Source organism: Mobula hypostoma, chromosome 4, assembly GCF_963921235.1.
Source record: "Mobula hypostoma chromosome 4, sMobHyp1.1, whole genome shotgun sequence".
In the NCBI taxonomy this organism is placed as follows: domain Eukaryota; kingdom Metazoa; phylum Chordata; class Chondrichthyes; order Myliobatiformes; family Myliobatidae; genus Mobula; species Mobula hypostoma.
This window is the reverse complement of record NC_086100.1, coordinates 30,195,164-30,209,597: the sequence shown is the minus strand read 5'-3', so window position 1 is coordinate 30,209,597 and position 14,434 is coordinate 30,195,164. Positions and strand designations below refer to the sequence as shown.

Sequence of the window (14,434 nt, the reverse complement as noted above, 5' to 3'; positions counted from 1 at the left end):
TCCTCTGTGGCAATGGATTCCACAGCTTCGTCGTTCTCTGGCTAAAGAAACTCCTCATTATCTTTGTTCTAATGGGATCCTGATTCATTTCTATATCCAGTAACCTGGCCACCACATCCAGACTTGCTGTTTATGCCAGCAGTGCTTCCAAACATAAGAATCCAAAGGACAGCATCACAAACCCAGTGATTGACTTGTCCATTTTGTAGATTTGCAATCTGCCAGCTACTGTGCATTCAGAAAAGCTCAGACATAGCACCACAGATGATTGCATTAAGTTAAGCAGCAAACTTTAAAAAGAAAAATACAGATGAAATAACAACATACAGAAACGGTATATTTTTACAGACTTCAGCATAAACATGTGACGGATGAGTGAAGGAGATGCTGCAGTTAACGCAACTGGAAGCCAACCCACATTAAAAACAAATCTCAAGATGTACAACACTGCTAACCTGGAGCTGTAGGCAAGGCTTTATACCTAGACCCGATTGAAAAAACATGTTTAAATAATTAAAGCTGCTTTTCAGTGGAATTAAACCATAATTGTGAGCTATTAAGCTGGAAGACAGCCAAATTTCCTTGATCAGCAAGTGTTTCAGCGAAATGTATCAAACATCTTTATTATCCTACCATTACTGTGATCCCCATGCCAGGAGGAAGACTGAGAGTGTACCTGTTACTTTAAGCACTGGGGATCCATGAGGTCTTGTCAACCATCAATAGCAGCAATACCCCATCACAATATGTAACCTCATGGCCTAATGTATCCTTCACATGAGTCAGGGAATCAATTCTCTTTAGGAGGAGCACAGAGGCACCGATGGGCATCTGTAAAAATGAGGAGCCAAACTGAGAAAGCTGCCTGTATGCTAAGCACCAACAATTTGTATGTAATGGACAGGGATTAGCAATTCCAACTTTCTTAAGTTCAGCGGTCTTGCGATGCAAAGATAACTAGCATAGAAAACAGGCTTTCCAGCCCAGCTCATCCCTGCTAATCGAACTGCTCCCATTGCCACACTTGGCCCATTATCTCTCTAAACCTTTCTTGACCGTGTACTTGTGCAAATGTCTTTTAAGCAATCTAGTTATACCCAACTCTATTATTTCCTCCGGCAGCTCATTCTATAAACTCCCCATCCTCTGTTCCCATTTAAATCTTTCCCCTCTCAATGTTCTCTAGTTTTATACTCTCCTGCCCTGAGGAAAAGACTGTGGCTATTCAACTTATAGATTTCCCTCATGATTTTATAAATCTCTATGAGGTCACCCCATTCAGTTATGAAAAGTGACACACTTGTTCTATGCTCCTTATCACTTATCCCTCATCCTCCTTCACTCCAAACAAAAGAGACTAGCTCGCTCATCCTTTCCTCATAAGACATGCTCTCTAGTCCAGGCTGCATCCTGGTGCATCTCCTCTGCACCTTCTCTTAAGCCTTCACAACCTTCCTATAATGATGGGGCAACCAGACCTGGACACAATTATTCAAGTGTGGTCTAACCAGAGTTTTATAATGCTGCAACATTAACTTGCAGCTCTTGAAGTCAATCTCCCAACTAATGAAATCCAGCACACCATACGCCTTCTCAATGACCTGAACAACTTGCATGGCAGCTCTGAACATTCTATGGATGTGAATGGGATACTCTCTGCTGACTGCACAAAATTCAATTCCATTTACAGCTCCTCAGAAAATGAAGCTGTCCGAGCCAGCATGCAGTAAGACCAAGGTAGTGCTCTGCTCAAAAGCCCAGAAAACACCATCTCTGACTATACCGAGTCTTCAGATCTACTTTTAATATATTCAGTGACCTTGATGCCATAAATTTCCATGTTGACTAGAATCTAAATGGATCCCGACACATAAATGTTGTGGTTATAAGAGCAGATTAAAAGCGAACAGCCCTACAGAGTGTTTCCCCTCCTCGTGGTCCTGAGGCATTCTATCAAGAATGTAATGGAATACTTTCTAATTATCAGAATGAATGTAACTCCAACAACACTCAAGAAGCTCACCACATCACATGAAGCAAAGCAGGCCACTTGATTGGTATCCAATCCATGACTATAAATGCTAATTTGCTCCAGCATTGGCTCACTATGGCTGCTGTGGATGTAATTCACATAAATGCATAGCAGTTATTCACTTCGAATACTCTTCAGCACTTCCCAAATTTTCAGACCCTAGCTTCAAGAGGAACAACACAGCAAGTGGCTGGAATTCCCACCAACAGGAGGTTTTTCTCCAAGTCGCAGAGTATGCCAACTTGGAAATACTGTGCCTGCTTTCGATATCACTGGGTCTAAATCCTGGAAATCCCTGTGCAAAAGAAACAAAGGAGGGCCTTTGGGCACCAAGCAGGCAGTTCACTATCATTTTCCCAGTGGAAATGAGGGATGGCCAATAAATGCGCACATTGCTACTGACATCAGCATCCTAGAAAATTAATAAATAAAGCAGAAATCTTATAAGCCATTATTCATAACTATCCTAAATATTGGAGAATAGTCATTATAGTTCTTTAAAAGTCAATTTTAATTTTGGAGTGTATATTAGCTGCATAAATGTGTAAATTGGTTTCTATATTTCCTACAGTCCACGAATGATTTTCCTTTAAATCACCTAACTTCCTGAATGGGATGGGGATGGTGATATATAAATGCAAGTTTTTTTTTATTATTTTCTCTTCAGTTATTTTACCCTGTTGCTGCTTTGTCCATAGCACAGAATTCTGGCCAAAGTCTGGAAAGAATCCTCAAGCACCACCCCTCCTCGTTTTCCCCGGGCAATCCACAACATTCAACATTGAAGAACCTATCCATTCTCTTCTATCTGCCTTCTCACACCTTTGGGTCTTTCACAATGAATGCTCCAAGTAATCAGATTGTTAGATTTCAAAGATAAGGTTCCCCACCATCTTCTCAAGGACAATTAGACAAGGGCAATAACTGCTGGCCTCGTTAATGAAAATGAAAACGCAAACTCGTTATGCAAGGCATAATTTGGAGCACACATACAATGCACAAAGAGCATTATATGGATAACAGCTGTATGATAACATATTTCAAGTTCCTTCCTCACTTATTTTATAAGCATTTCACCCAAGTGTATCCTACGCTACATCTGGCACGGTTAACACACCCACACATTACAATATAAAAATAGCAAAACAAATTTTATTTTTTAAATAAATGTCAGACTCTACGTAATAAAGAGCAGCAGATGCCTGTTGCTGGGTTTAAGACTGTACTATTTCAATCCCAGGGGCTCTGCTTGATGCCCATAAACCACTTAATGACATCATCTGACTGTTCGACCACAATTCATTCTCATTTTTAAGTTTATGCTCAATTGACCATTGCAAAGTGGTCAGGCGACTGTTCCGAGGGATTCTTGGCCCTCTTTTCCCTGTCATCTCCCCCTTACCGCAGCACATCACCTCACATTGTGATTCTATGGCCACAAAGATGGCAAGTCAGCCTGTATATAAACCTTTTCCACTGCTGCTGTGAACTGGCTGGCTTTTGTAAAATATATAATTTCAGCAGAAAAAAAAAGCAGGGGCCTTTCCTAGCGCAGGAAACCTGGTTTTCATTAATAAATTGTTGCAAAACGCAACAGCAAACAGATAGACATCCAGTGTCAGGCAGCACACTTGTATGAATTGCCTGGCTGTCTTTGACATGCTGTCAGATTAGACAGTGTTTCTTTTATATCACTTAGCATAATAAATATCTTGTGGGGAAACAAAAACTAATACAGGTATAGGGTATACTCGTCTGCGCACAAACAGAAAGTGCCTGCACATAGGCCGTTATTCATGTGAAAGGCAAAATATGGTTAAAATTACCAGAATGACTGGGAAGTCAATCTTACTCCCCATTAAAAAAGAGTAGAGGAGCCATTATATTTGTGTTTCAAGAAAAGAGGAACATCACCATCTCGTTTACGACCATCTTCAAAAATGGAGGTGTGGGAAGAGGTTATTCAACAAATTTTATCCTCAGTGTAAGTTGCCAGGCACCACATGGGTGGGAATTACTAGACAACCGAAGGAATAATGTGATGCAAGAGAAAATATTAAAATGAAATAGAATCAATCTGTGTTATTGATTGTCATGAAAACTGCATTAAATACTCAAGCAGAATTATATTTAATAATGCTATGCAATTTATAAGGTGGAAATATTAATGACTCTGGCAGTTCTGAAGAAAAAGGCTGACACAACAAAGTGATTTGTCCATTTGTAGGAGTAAATATTCACCTCCTTTAATATTAATGGATTTTTGCTTTGGTGCTATTCTCACAGTCAGTGCTTTCATTTTTTTTTCCTGGGATGTGTACCAAGTCTAATGTGCTTCCAGATCCAGATGACTCAATTTGCAACTCTGACAGAATGCAGCAAGGAGGGCAGAAAATAGGACCAAGGAGCATTAAAATATCTGCGCAGGAATGTGAGAGAGACTGGAGAAATTGTTTAGATTAATATAGAGAAATAGGGAGAATGGGAAGAAGAGAATGATCTTTTTTTTCACCTTGAGCCTAATTCTGACACGTGCATTTTGCTTCACTCTTCTAGAAACTGCTGTGTCAAACTCTGTACTTCCCTGATCAACTAAATTCTAGATTCCTTTAATTTCCATTATATCTCCATCAGTCTTTACCTTTCACTCTTCCCTGACCTCTCCATCCCATTTTCCCACTCTCTTGTTCCCTCCATCTTCTCTTTTTTTTTGTCCCCTCTGTGTGTCTGCCCCAGTCTGCAGAGACTGAACCATCCGTAGATTCTGCCCCAGGCATGTTGGACAAGAATGTGTAAAAAAAAAGTTAACTATTCCTAACAGATGCTTCAATAGTTATTAACAAGCTACACACACAGCTGCCAATACTTAAAAATATTTTATGGGCAAAATTTTATTGTAAAAAGCGCCAGCTCTGTCTTGCAGGTAAGTAAATAAAATGTATTTATTGAATTATTTTGAAATCTCGACAGATCAAATATTCTCCTTATCAATTTTTAATGTTGTGGCTGGTTTATAGCATATTTAACCCCTGAAGTGCTGAGAACTTCCAGCTTTTAAAATATAATTTTCTCCAGTAAAATAGGACTATTAAGACTACCCAAATATATCAACTAGTTACCCCAAGAAATGTCGGCATTGAAAAAGGTATTGCAAAGGAGTGATTGTGGAGACTGGTGCAAGCAAGGCTGCATTGTGACTGAAAGTATCTGGCTCTACAAACTCTAATCACACAACCTATCCTCATTTTGTCAGACCAGTGTGCTGAAAGTCATTAATACAACAACGCCAAGACAATCTTTGCAAATTACATGGCTCAATTATTTCACTATTAAAAATTACACCAACTAGTTCCATTGAGGGACTTGAAGACACGATGATTTAAAATTCTGATCCTTCACCTTTGATACCTGTGCTTAAATCAAGTCCACATTAATGGGATGAAGGGCGCCTCTTTGACAGGAGGATGTGTGGCACAATAACTTAGAAGATTTTTTTCTCACCTTTGGGATCTGAGTTCAATAAAAAGCCTCCTCTATCTCACCGTGGAAATAGCATTTCGTGAAATGATAATTTCCCAATAGGCAAGAGCATGGAACTGCATACAGCAAAAATGTCAAAATCCAGCTCGCCATATCTAATCTTACTCAGAGAGGCAAAATAGAAATAGAAAAGACCTGTTGTAATATGGAAAAAAAACTTTGGGATTAATATAGGCCAGCATGTAAGGAGGGCAATTCAATACATCATCTTACTCAAACCTTGAACGTGATCAATATTGTCACCCAGCAAAAGTAGATAAATATGTAATTTTGCCAGTGCTGTGACTTCTAATCTCAAAAATCTATCAGAAAGAGTTACAGAGGACTAGCACACAATAAACAATTCACGCCTCTGCATGAAGCTGTTGGAGAGAAAAAGAAATTAATGCAGAACCATTACAATGAAAAATTCTGGTTTCTGAGTTCCAAGAAGGAAGATGATGAGATAAACTGTACTGAGAAAAAATCAGAGACAATGTTTAGTTAAACGAGTCAAACTAATCACTTAATAAATCCCATAGGCAAAAGCATAAAATTTGTCCACAACAAAAAAATTCTTTGAATTCCAAGATATTTGCATAATTTAACTCAAGGAGGCCTTTCATCTATTTGTTGAAGAACACTGAGGACTGCCTACAACATTAATTAGAGCACAGTTTATGTACTGCATACATCACTGGTCACCATATTACAAGACAGATGCAATTTCACAGGACAGAGTGAGGAAGGAATTTATGAGAATGTTGACAGGACTGGAAAACTACAGTCTGCCAAGGAAAGATAGGATAAATTTGGATGGAAAATCAAAAACACTGCAGATGTTGGTATTCTGGTTTAAAACACAGCTCTGACAAAAGGCCCAGGACCTGAAATGTTAACTGTTTCTCTTTGCATGGATTCTGCCTGGCCTGCAGTATGTTCACAATGTTTTTAGCTTTTTTTTAGGATAAATTAGGGTCATTTTCTTTGAAACAGAGAAAGCTGAGGGGAGATTTAAATGAGGAGTCTAAAACAAAGATTTTTATCAGGTTTCTTTTAGATGCATAGGGGTGGTTTTGGGGAGGGAGAAGGGAGTTAGGATAGGCTCAGTATTTCTGCCTGCTACTTCTCCACTGAACTTGTGTCTGCAAGTCTCAACTCCATTTTATCCCTCTTGGTTCAGTACCTACCAATCTATACCCGCAACACTTCACATGCTCTCTACCTCCTCAACAGCTTGCAATTGCCTGGCCCTGATTGCTTCCTTTCCACCATGGATGTCCAGTCCCTATACACTTTTCTCTCACATCAAAAAAGCCTTAAAGCTCTCCGCTTCTTTCTGACTAGTTCCCTTTTACCACCAGTCTCCTCCGTCAAGTGGTACTGGTCCCCACACTTAATTTATTTCTCGGCTCTTCCCACTCTCTCCAAGCTCAAGGTGTAACCATGGGCACTTTCATGGGCCCCAGATATGCCTGCATTTTTGTTGGTTATGTGAACCAGTCCATGTTCCAAGACTTTCCCTGGTTATGCTCCCCAACTCGTTTTGCTTCATGCACCAATGCTGAATTTGGTCAATTTCATTATTTTGCCTTCAATTTCCATCCTGCTCTTAAATTCACCTGGTCCATTTCTGACACCTCTCTCCCCTTTCTTGATCTCTCTGTCTCCATCTCTGGAGACAAACTGTCTACTGATATCTTTATACCAGAAAACCCCCGACTGACTCCCATGGCTATCATGACAATGGGTCTTTCCACGCTGTCCCCTGTAAAAATGCCATTCCTTTTTCTCAGTTCCTTCTTCTCTTCTGCATCTGTTCCCAGGATGCGACTTTCCTTTTCGGAACATCGGAGATGACCTCCTTCTTCAAAGAACAGTGTTTCCCTTCCTCCACCATTGACACTACCCTCACCCACATTTCCTCCATTTTCCGAACATCTGCCCTCATGCCATCTTCCCACTGCCTTAACAGTGATAGAGTTCCTCTCATCCTCACCTACCAGCCCACGAGCCTTTGCATTTAGCGTGTCATTCTCTGCAACGTTCACCATCTTCAATGGGATCCTACCACTAAACTCACCTTTATGTCTCCCCACTCTCCGCTTTCTACAGGGATCGCTCTTTCCATGAGTCCCTTCTCCATTCATCTCTCCCCACTGATCTCCCTCCTATCACGTATCCCTGCAAGTGTAAGAAATGCCACACCTGCCCATTCATCTCCTCCCTCACCGCCACTCAGGGTCCCAAACAGTCGTTCCCAGTGAGTCAAAACCACCCGCAAATCTGTTGGAGTTGGTTACTATATCTGGTGCTCTTGACACGACCTCCTCTTCATTGGTGAGACTTGATGTACGGTGGGGGACCCCTTTGACGAACACCTCCATCCACAAGAAGTGGCCAACAATTTTAAATTCCATTCTTCATTTCCATTCCTACATGTTGGTCCATGGCCTCCTCCAGAGGCATTATGAGGCCACTCTCAGGTTAGAGGAGCAACACCTCATTTTCTGTCTGGGTAGCCTCCAACCTGATGGCATGTACATCGATTTCTCCAACTTCTGGTAATTTTTACCACTTCCCCTTCCCTCTTCTTCAATTCCCCACTCTGCACTCTCTCTTACCCACCTCTTCTCCTCACCTGCCTATCCCTCACCCAGTGCTCTTCCTTCTTCTCTTTCTCACATGGTCTACTGTCCTCTCCTATTGGATTCCTTCTTCTCCAGCCCTTTACATTTTCCATCTATCACCTCCCAGATTCTTAGTTCATCCCTTCTCCTCCACCCACCTGGCTTTGCCTATCACCTTCAAGCTTGTACTCCTTTTCCTCCTGCTACCTTCTTATTCTGACTTCTTCCCCCTTCCTCTCTAATTATGATGAAGGGTCTCAGCCCAAACCGTTGACTGTTTGTTCATGTCGATAGATGCTGCTTGACCTGCTGAGTTTCGCCAGGATTTTGTATCTGTTGAGGAGAGTTAAGTGCCAGGTTAGGCTTTAGGGAAAAGGATGTGGGGACACTGGCACACAGGCCAGGTTCTAAGACTAAGCTTCCGCTCCACATTTAAAGGACAGCAAGATGAGCTGACCGGAGTTCGAGGCCTAGTTATCGGCTCCCATCACGGACAAGTCTGGCATTTGAGGCCTGAGTTTAGGCCCTCATCTAGGGTCACCATTCATCATCATCTGTGACTCCTCAGTGAATATCGAAGATTAATGCCCGAAGATCGATTGGAAGTCAGGATCGAAGCCCAAAGGTCAATCGGAGGTCCAGATCAAAGCCCAAAGGTCGATTGAAGGTCCAGATAGCAGCCCAAAGATTGATCACAGGCCTGGCTTGAAGCTGGAAGGCCAATTTGAAGTCCCTTCAAGGGTCGATGGACAGCGCCTGAACCTCCGAATATCTGCAGGTCCACTCAAGGCTGCAGAAGATGGCCTGGGGTTAGAAGTCTATGTATGTGCGTGAGGGGGTGGGTGAGTGTCAGGGAGGAATGGGACTTGTTTTGCTGTTGCTGCTTTGTAGTTTGTAAGCTTTTGTTTTGTTGTGTTCTGCGTTGCTCTGCTGAACATGGTGGGCCTGCTATATTGTCACCAGAGTGTGTAGTGATACTCACTGGCTGCCCACCACCACCACCACCGCCACTTACACCCCAGCACATCCTTGGGTGTGTCTGTTGTTAATGCAAATGAGGCATTTCACTCTACGTTTCAATATACATGTGATAAATAAATCTGATTCTGAGGGCGATAGATAGAATACATAAGAAGAGCCTATTATCCTTAGTAGGTGTGTCATAAATTAATGTTTAAAAGTGTTTGGTTTACGAGAGTGGTACTGGTCTGGAAATCACTGTCAGAAAGAATGATAGGGTGAGAACTGCTCACCATATGTGAGAGGGAAAAGGATAGGTCTTTGTAAAGTCACTAGCTGGAACCAAGTACTGAATGCTCAGAGATACACTGAGACTGGTTTGCTTGTCTTTTCACTAGAACAAAAACAACAAGCTAAATCCTCCTTTCAATCTACAACAAGGGCAGTGAAAGAATTCTTGCTAGCGGTGAAGTATTGAACCACAGTCAGGGGAATTCAGAGTGTGCATGGGGACATGCAGCTGGAGCAGATCACCGAGGTGGGATGACATGAACTTGGAGAGCTTCTGGCACATTGGCCTTCATAAATCAGGGCACTGAGTACAGGAGTTGGGATGTTATGTTGAAGTTGCATAAGCCTTGGTGGGGCTAAATTTGAAGTACGATGTGTAGTTCTGGTCACTTCCTACAGGAAAGCGATTAATAAGCTTGAAAACACCACACATAAAACGCAGGAAGCCAAAATGTTTGCTGTACTTTTTTCCAAAGATGCTGCCTGGCCTGCTGAGCTCCTCCAGCATTTTGTGTTCGTTGCTCGGATTTCCAGCATCTGCAGATTTTCTCTTGTTTGTTCTTTGGGGGGTGGGGGGGTGGTTAGAATGAAGAGTCTACATTTCGGGACAAGATCCTTTATCAAGCTTGAAAGAATACAGAGAAAATTTACGGGGATGTTGCCCGGACTCGAGGACCTGAGTTATGGGGAAAGACTGAGTAAGGTTAGCACTTTATTCACTGGAGAGCAGGAGAATGTGGGGAGATCATTTAGGCGTAAAAAATAATGAGGGGTGAAAATATAGTGAATGCGTGCAGGCTTTTTCCCTCTCAGGTTGGGTGAGACATATGTTAAGGGGTGAAAGATGAATCATGTAAGTGGAATCTGAGACAGAGCTTCCTCACTCAGAGGGTGGTGCGCATGTGGAAAGAGAAGACAGTGGAAGTGATAGATGCAGGATCAAGTGAAACATTTGAAAAAACATCGAATAAGTACACGAAGGAGAGAGCTATGTAGGGATATGATCCAGGTACTGATAGATGGGAGAAAGCAGAAGACTATACTAGCACTGACTGGATGGGCCAAAGGGCCTGTTTCTGTGCTGTAGTGCTCTATGACTCTATTCATTGGTGAGGATATTGGAATGGGAAGCCATCAAGCCTTGCTAAAAACAGCAACGATGGACTTGAGGATTTTCATGAGGATGTGGCCAATGTTTTTTTTCTCATTTGCTTGTAATCTGTGAATAATTCTGCAGAAAGGGTATCAAGGAAACCCAGTTTGAGACATTAAAACTGTGGATTAGGAAACTGGCAGCAGCCAGAAAGAAATTAGTTTCAACGGTGAAAGAAAGCAGCCTTGGTAATGGAGTGGAATTGTGAAGGAAATCATACTTGGGGTTGAGCTTTATGCCAAGGTTCTGCATGTCTGAACTTAGGCTGAAGTGGCAGCCAGGGAGTTTAGATTCAAGGCCAAAAGTACCTACGTACCAGCATTAACATGTCAGTCTGAGTGCTTTAGTTTCCAATAGGAGAAATAAAACGAATGTAGGAGCATTCTTTGGGGAACAATGAAATGGAGAATGCAGGACAAAGATATCTAACTTCTTTCCCCTTTGTAAAATGATGAAAGTTTAGTACAAAGAACAAATTCTCAACACCCCAATGCATCTTCCAGCCAATGATATGCTTTTGAGTGATAATCACTTAACATAATCAATTAGAACACATAATCTATGTGGTAATGATCTGATATTGTCTCAGTGGGGTATATATTTCCCTGGGCAGCAATGAGGATCCACCTGTTCCTTGTGTGTAGATCATTCACTGCCAACTTAGCTTGCATACAGCATCCTGATTTAACGTTCCAACTGAAAGCTGGATCCTCTGTCAATGCATTTCTGCAAAATTAACGTTTTTTTCAAAATACTCACTCAAATAAATGAGAGCGACTGAAGGAAGCCAAATGTACTTGTGATTAGCTTGTCCAGAGAACCCTAGCCCATCTACTTCCCATTGTATGCAAACTCTTAAGTACCTGTATCTCAAAGAGAATCAGAATCCAAATCAGTTAGGCATTAGAACCAAAAACGCATAATCTGCAGAGGCACAAGAAACATTTTCCAAGTATTTATGGCATCTTTTCAATAATGTCCAACTTAAAATAGCTCTGCTGATTTCCTACGTAGAAATAAGCCATGATCTTAGCCCACTCTCTCAAACTGCAGTGGCAAATATTGATAGCTAATTTCTAATGAGGCACATCAGTCCCGTGCTTGTTTAAAGATCCGAGACATACACGATCACCCCTCACTCTCTACTCAGCTGAAATATAGCAATAATCTGTTTACTCCTACAATTTACAGCCGGGTCATGCACAATACTTTGAAACTTCCATACAATCCAATACATTGAAGTGAGAAGTTAAGAAACGGATGGCAACGATTTGACAAATCTTGGAAAATTACACTAGTCAAGTTCACAAAAATGTCAAAGTGCTGTGCCACTTGCAAATCAATTCATGTCACAGAGACCAGCTGGAACTCTTGGATATTGTCAGGGTACTTTGAAACAACAGTCAAAAAGACGTTTACTTTTGGCTGGCATGTCAGCACGCTTGTTAAGTCAGTGAAGAAGTAGACTCAATGAAGCATGCAAAGTCTTGAAATGTGTTTCTTCGACCTTACTAGAACAACTGCTAGCAAACCTGGTACTGAGTAGAGGATCCAAAAACTGGTACAGCATGTGACAACATTGTTAAATGTTTGTACTTTACGTCATAATTCATAAGCAACATAGCTAGCAGTGAATTCAAGGTCATAGGGACACTTTTGATAACAATGTTATCACTCCCTGCACTGTACAAGATCCTTGCTTTATTTGAGAGTGAATAATATCATGGAGTTTACTTGCAATTTCGGGTGTTGGGTACAACTTGGTATCTTATCCAAATGTGAAGCTCAACGTTGTAAACTTGACTACTGCACCAATCCAAACCAGTTTGCCATCACTGGGTTCCAGCTAATTGATTCGTGGGAGATCAGTGTGAGTATCATCATTCACAAAATCCCCCTTGATGCTGAACTTTAAGCCCCAGGAGTATATAATTAGAGTAAATGTGCCAGTCAACTAAACTTGTATTTTAACTAGAGCAGGTAGTCAGTTACAAAAGCAGAACTGTGTCCAAACTTGCACTGCACTGCAGTTACTATTCGCTGTGATAGGTCGTGGTGCTGATGGAATTGTAACAACAACGACATTGTCAAAGTACATGAAATTTGTCCTAAGATACAAAAGCACCTAGTAACACAGACAAATACAGAGAAGGCCATACATCCCCTTGACACCAGGTTGACTTTCTGCAAAAGTGGCCCATTTAGTCTCATTCCCCACTTCTTTCTCTGGAGCCTTAAGATAATTTTTCCTCTCTTGCTCAAGTGTTTACCCAATTGCTTTTCAAAAGCAAAAATTGAATCAGCTTCCACTACCTTTGTGGATTTTGGATCATAGCTGCTTGCGGTATGAAGATGCCTATCCACTATTCACCTTTGTTTCTTCCATTAATTGCATTCAATCTGGGTCTGAACTTTTCAGCATTGAAATAATTTCTACATTTCATGGTTTTTTTTAACAATTCTATCAACCCACTTTTCAAATTTCTCAGCTGTGAGGAAAACATCCTTTGTAGAATGTGCCCAGATTTAGACTCAGTACTGTAGTTGTGGTCAAACCAAACTTTTATAGATGTTCAAAATGACTCAATTCATTTCATGGCTTATAGCTCCACTTATAAAGCCTGGGATCCAAAACGCCTTTTAAAATCACATTCCCAATCACTTTCAGATACTATACTTTCAGATACTACACATACTTCCAGGGCTTTCTCTTTCTGAAACTCACTTAGATCTGTGTTTCATTTTCTTCCTACTGTATTATTAGATTTCTTCACATACTGTAAAGTGCCATCAGCTTATGTCTTTATATTATGTTTCCAAACCTAAATTTGGAACTCCCTACCCCAACAACATTGTGGGAATATCTTTATCAGATAGACTGCCCTAATTTAACCAACATCCTTTCGAGGGTGATTGCAGGCAGGTAACAATCACAAAATTGATAGTAACACCTACATCTGATAAATGAACAGAAGAAAGTCTGTCCTCACATAGGTCTATGTTTTCTTTGAACTTCTAGTTCTTCAGCAATACCCTGTATACCAATTCCAAATCAAGATGTCTTTCAACACTTTCCCTTGGGTCTTCCTACATTCAGTCAACCTCTACACTGTTCTCACCCTTTACTGTTTAATCTTACAGTACTGTCGATCTTTCGTCATCCAAGAAGCTCTGGCTTTTGTCACTCTATCTTTCCCCCTTGTGGGAACATAGCTAAACTACCCACACCAACACTTTTTCAAAGACAGTCCATTGTTTAGCCTGCCAATTTTTAATTCCAATTTACCTTGGCCAGATCCTTTCTCAGCCCACTGAAATTGGCCATCCTTCAATTAATATTTTACATAACTAATCTAAACCTTAGGATACAATGACTGCTGTTCTTCAGTGTTCCCCCACTGACATCTGATCTACTTGACTCACCTTTTTCCCCAGCATCAGAACCCACAAAGGCTTTTTCCTCACTGGAGAGGATATGCTCTGCTCAGTAAAGTTCTCCTGTGCACACATCAGAAAGTCATTGCATCTTTGTTCTTCATGCTATCATTACTGCAGTCTGTATTAAGATGGTTACGCTTGCCAATAATCACAAGAGTGCAGTTCTTACATTTCACATTGTCTCCACTATATCCTCCTCATTAGTTGGTAGAGTGCAAAATGGTAACTCTATTTTTTTGAGTTAGCTCTAACCAGATAGATTCCTTTCCAGCATTACAATATTATAATCTGGTTACAAGGTCTTACATCAACAGTAAGGAAATTACTGAAAAAAGATTCTTGGGGATAGAAAAGCATAGACTTATTCATGATAGTCAGCATATTCTTGTGTAGGAAATGTCATGTCATGCA

At 41.0% G+C, this 14,434-nt stretch overlaps 1 protein-coding gene across 7 annotated transcripts in view; it reads right to left on the bottom strand.

The window, feature by feature from the left end:
• The window catches only part of mecom (MDS1 and EVI1 complex locus), an 812,694-nt gene that overhangs the window by 770,004 nt on the left and 28,256 nt on the right, over positions 1–14,434 (bottom strand). The window lies entirely within an intron of this gene.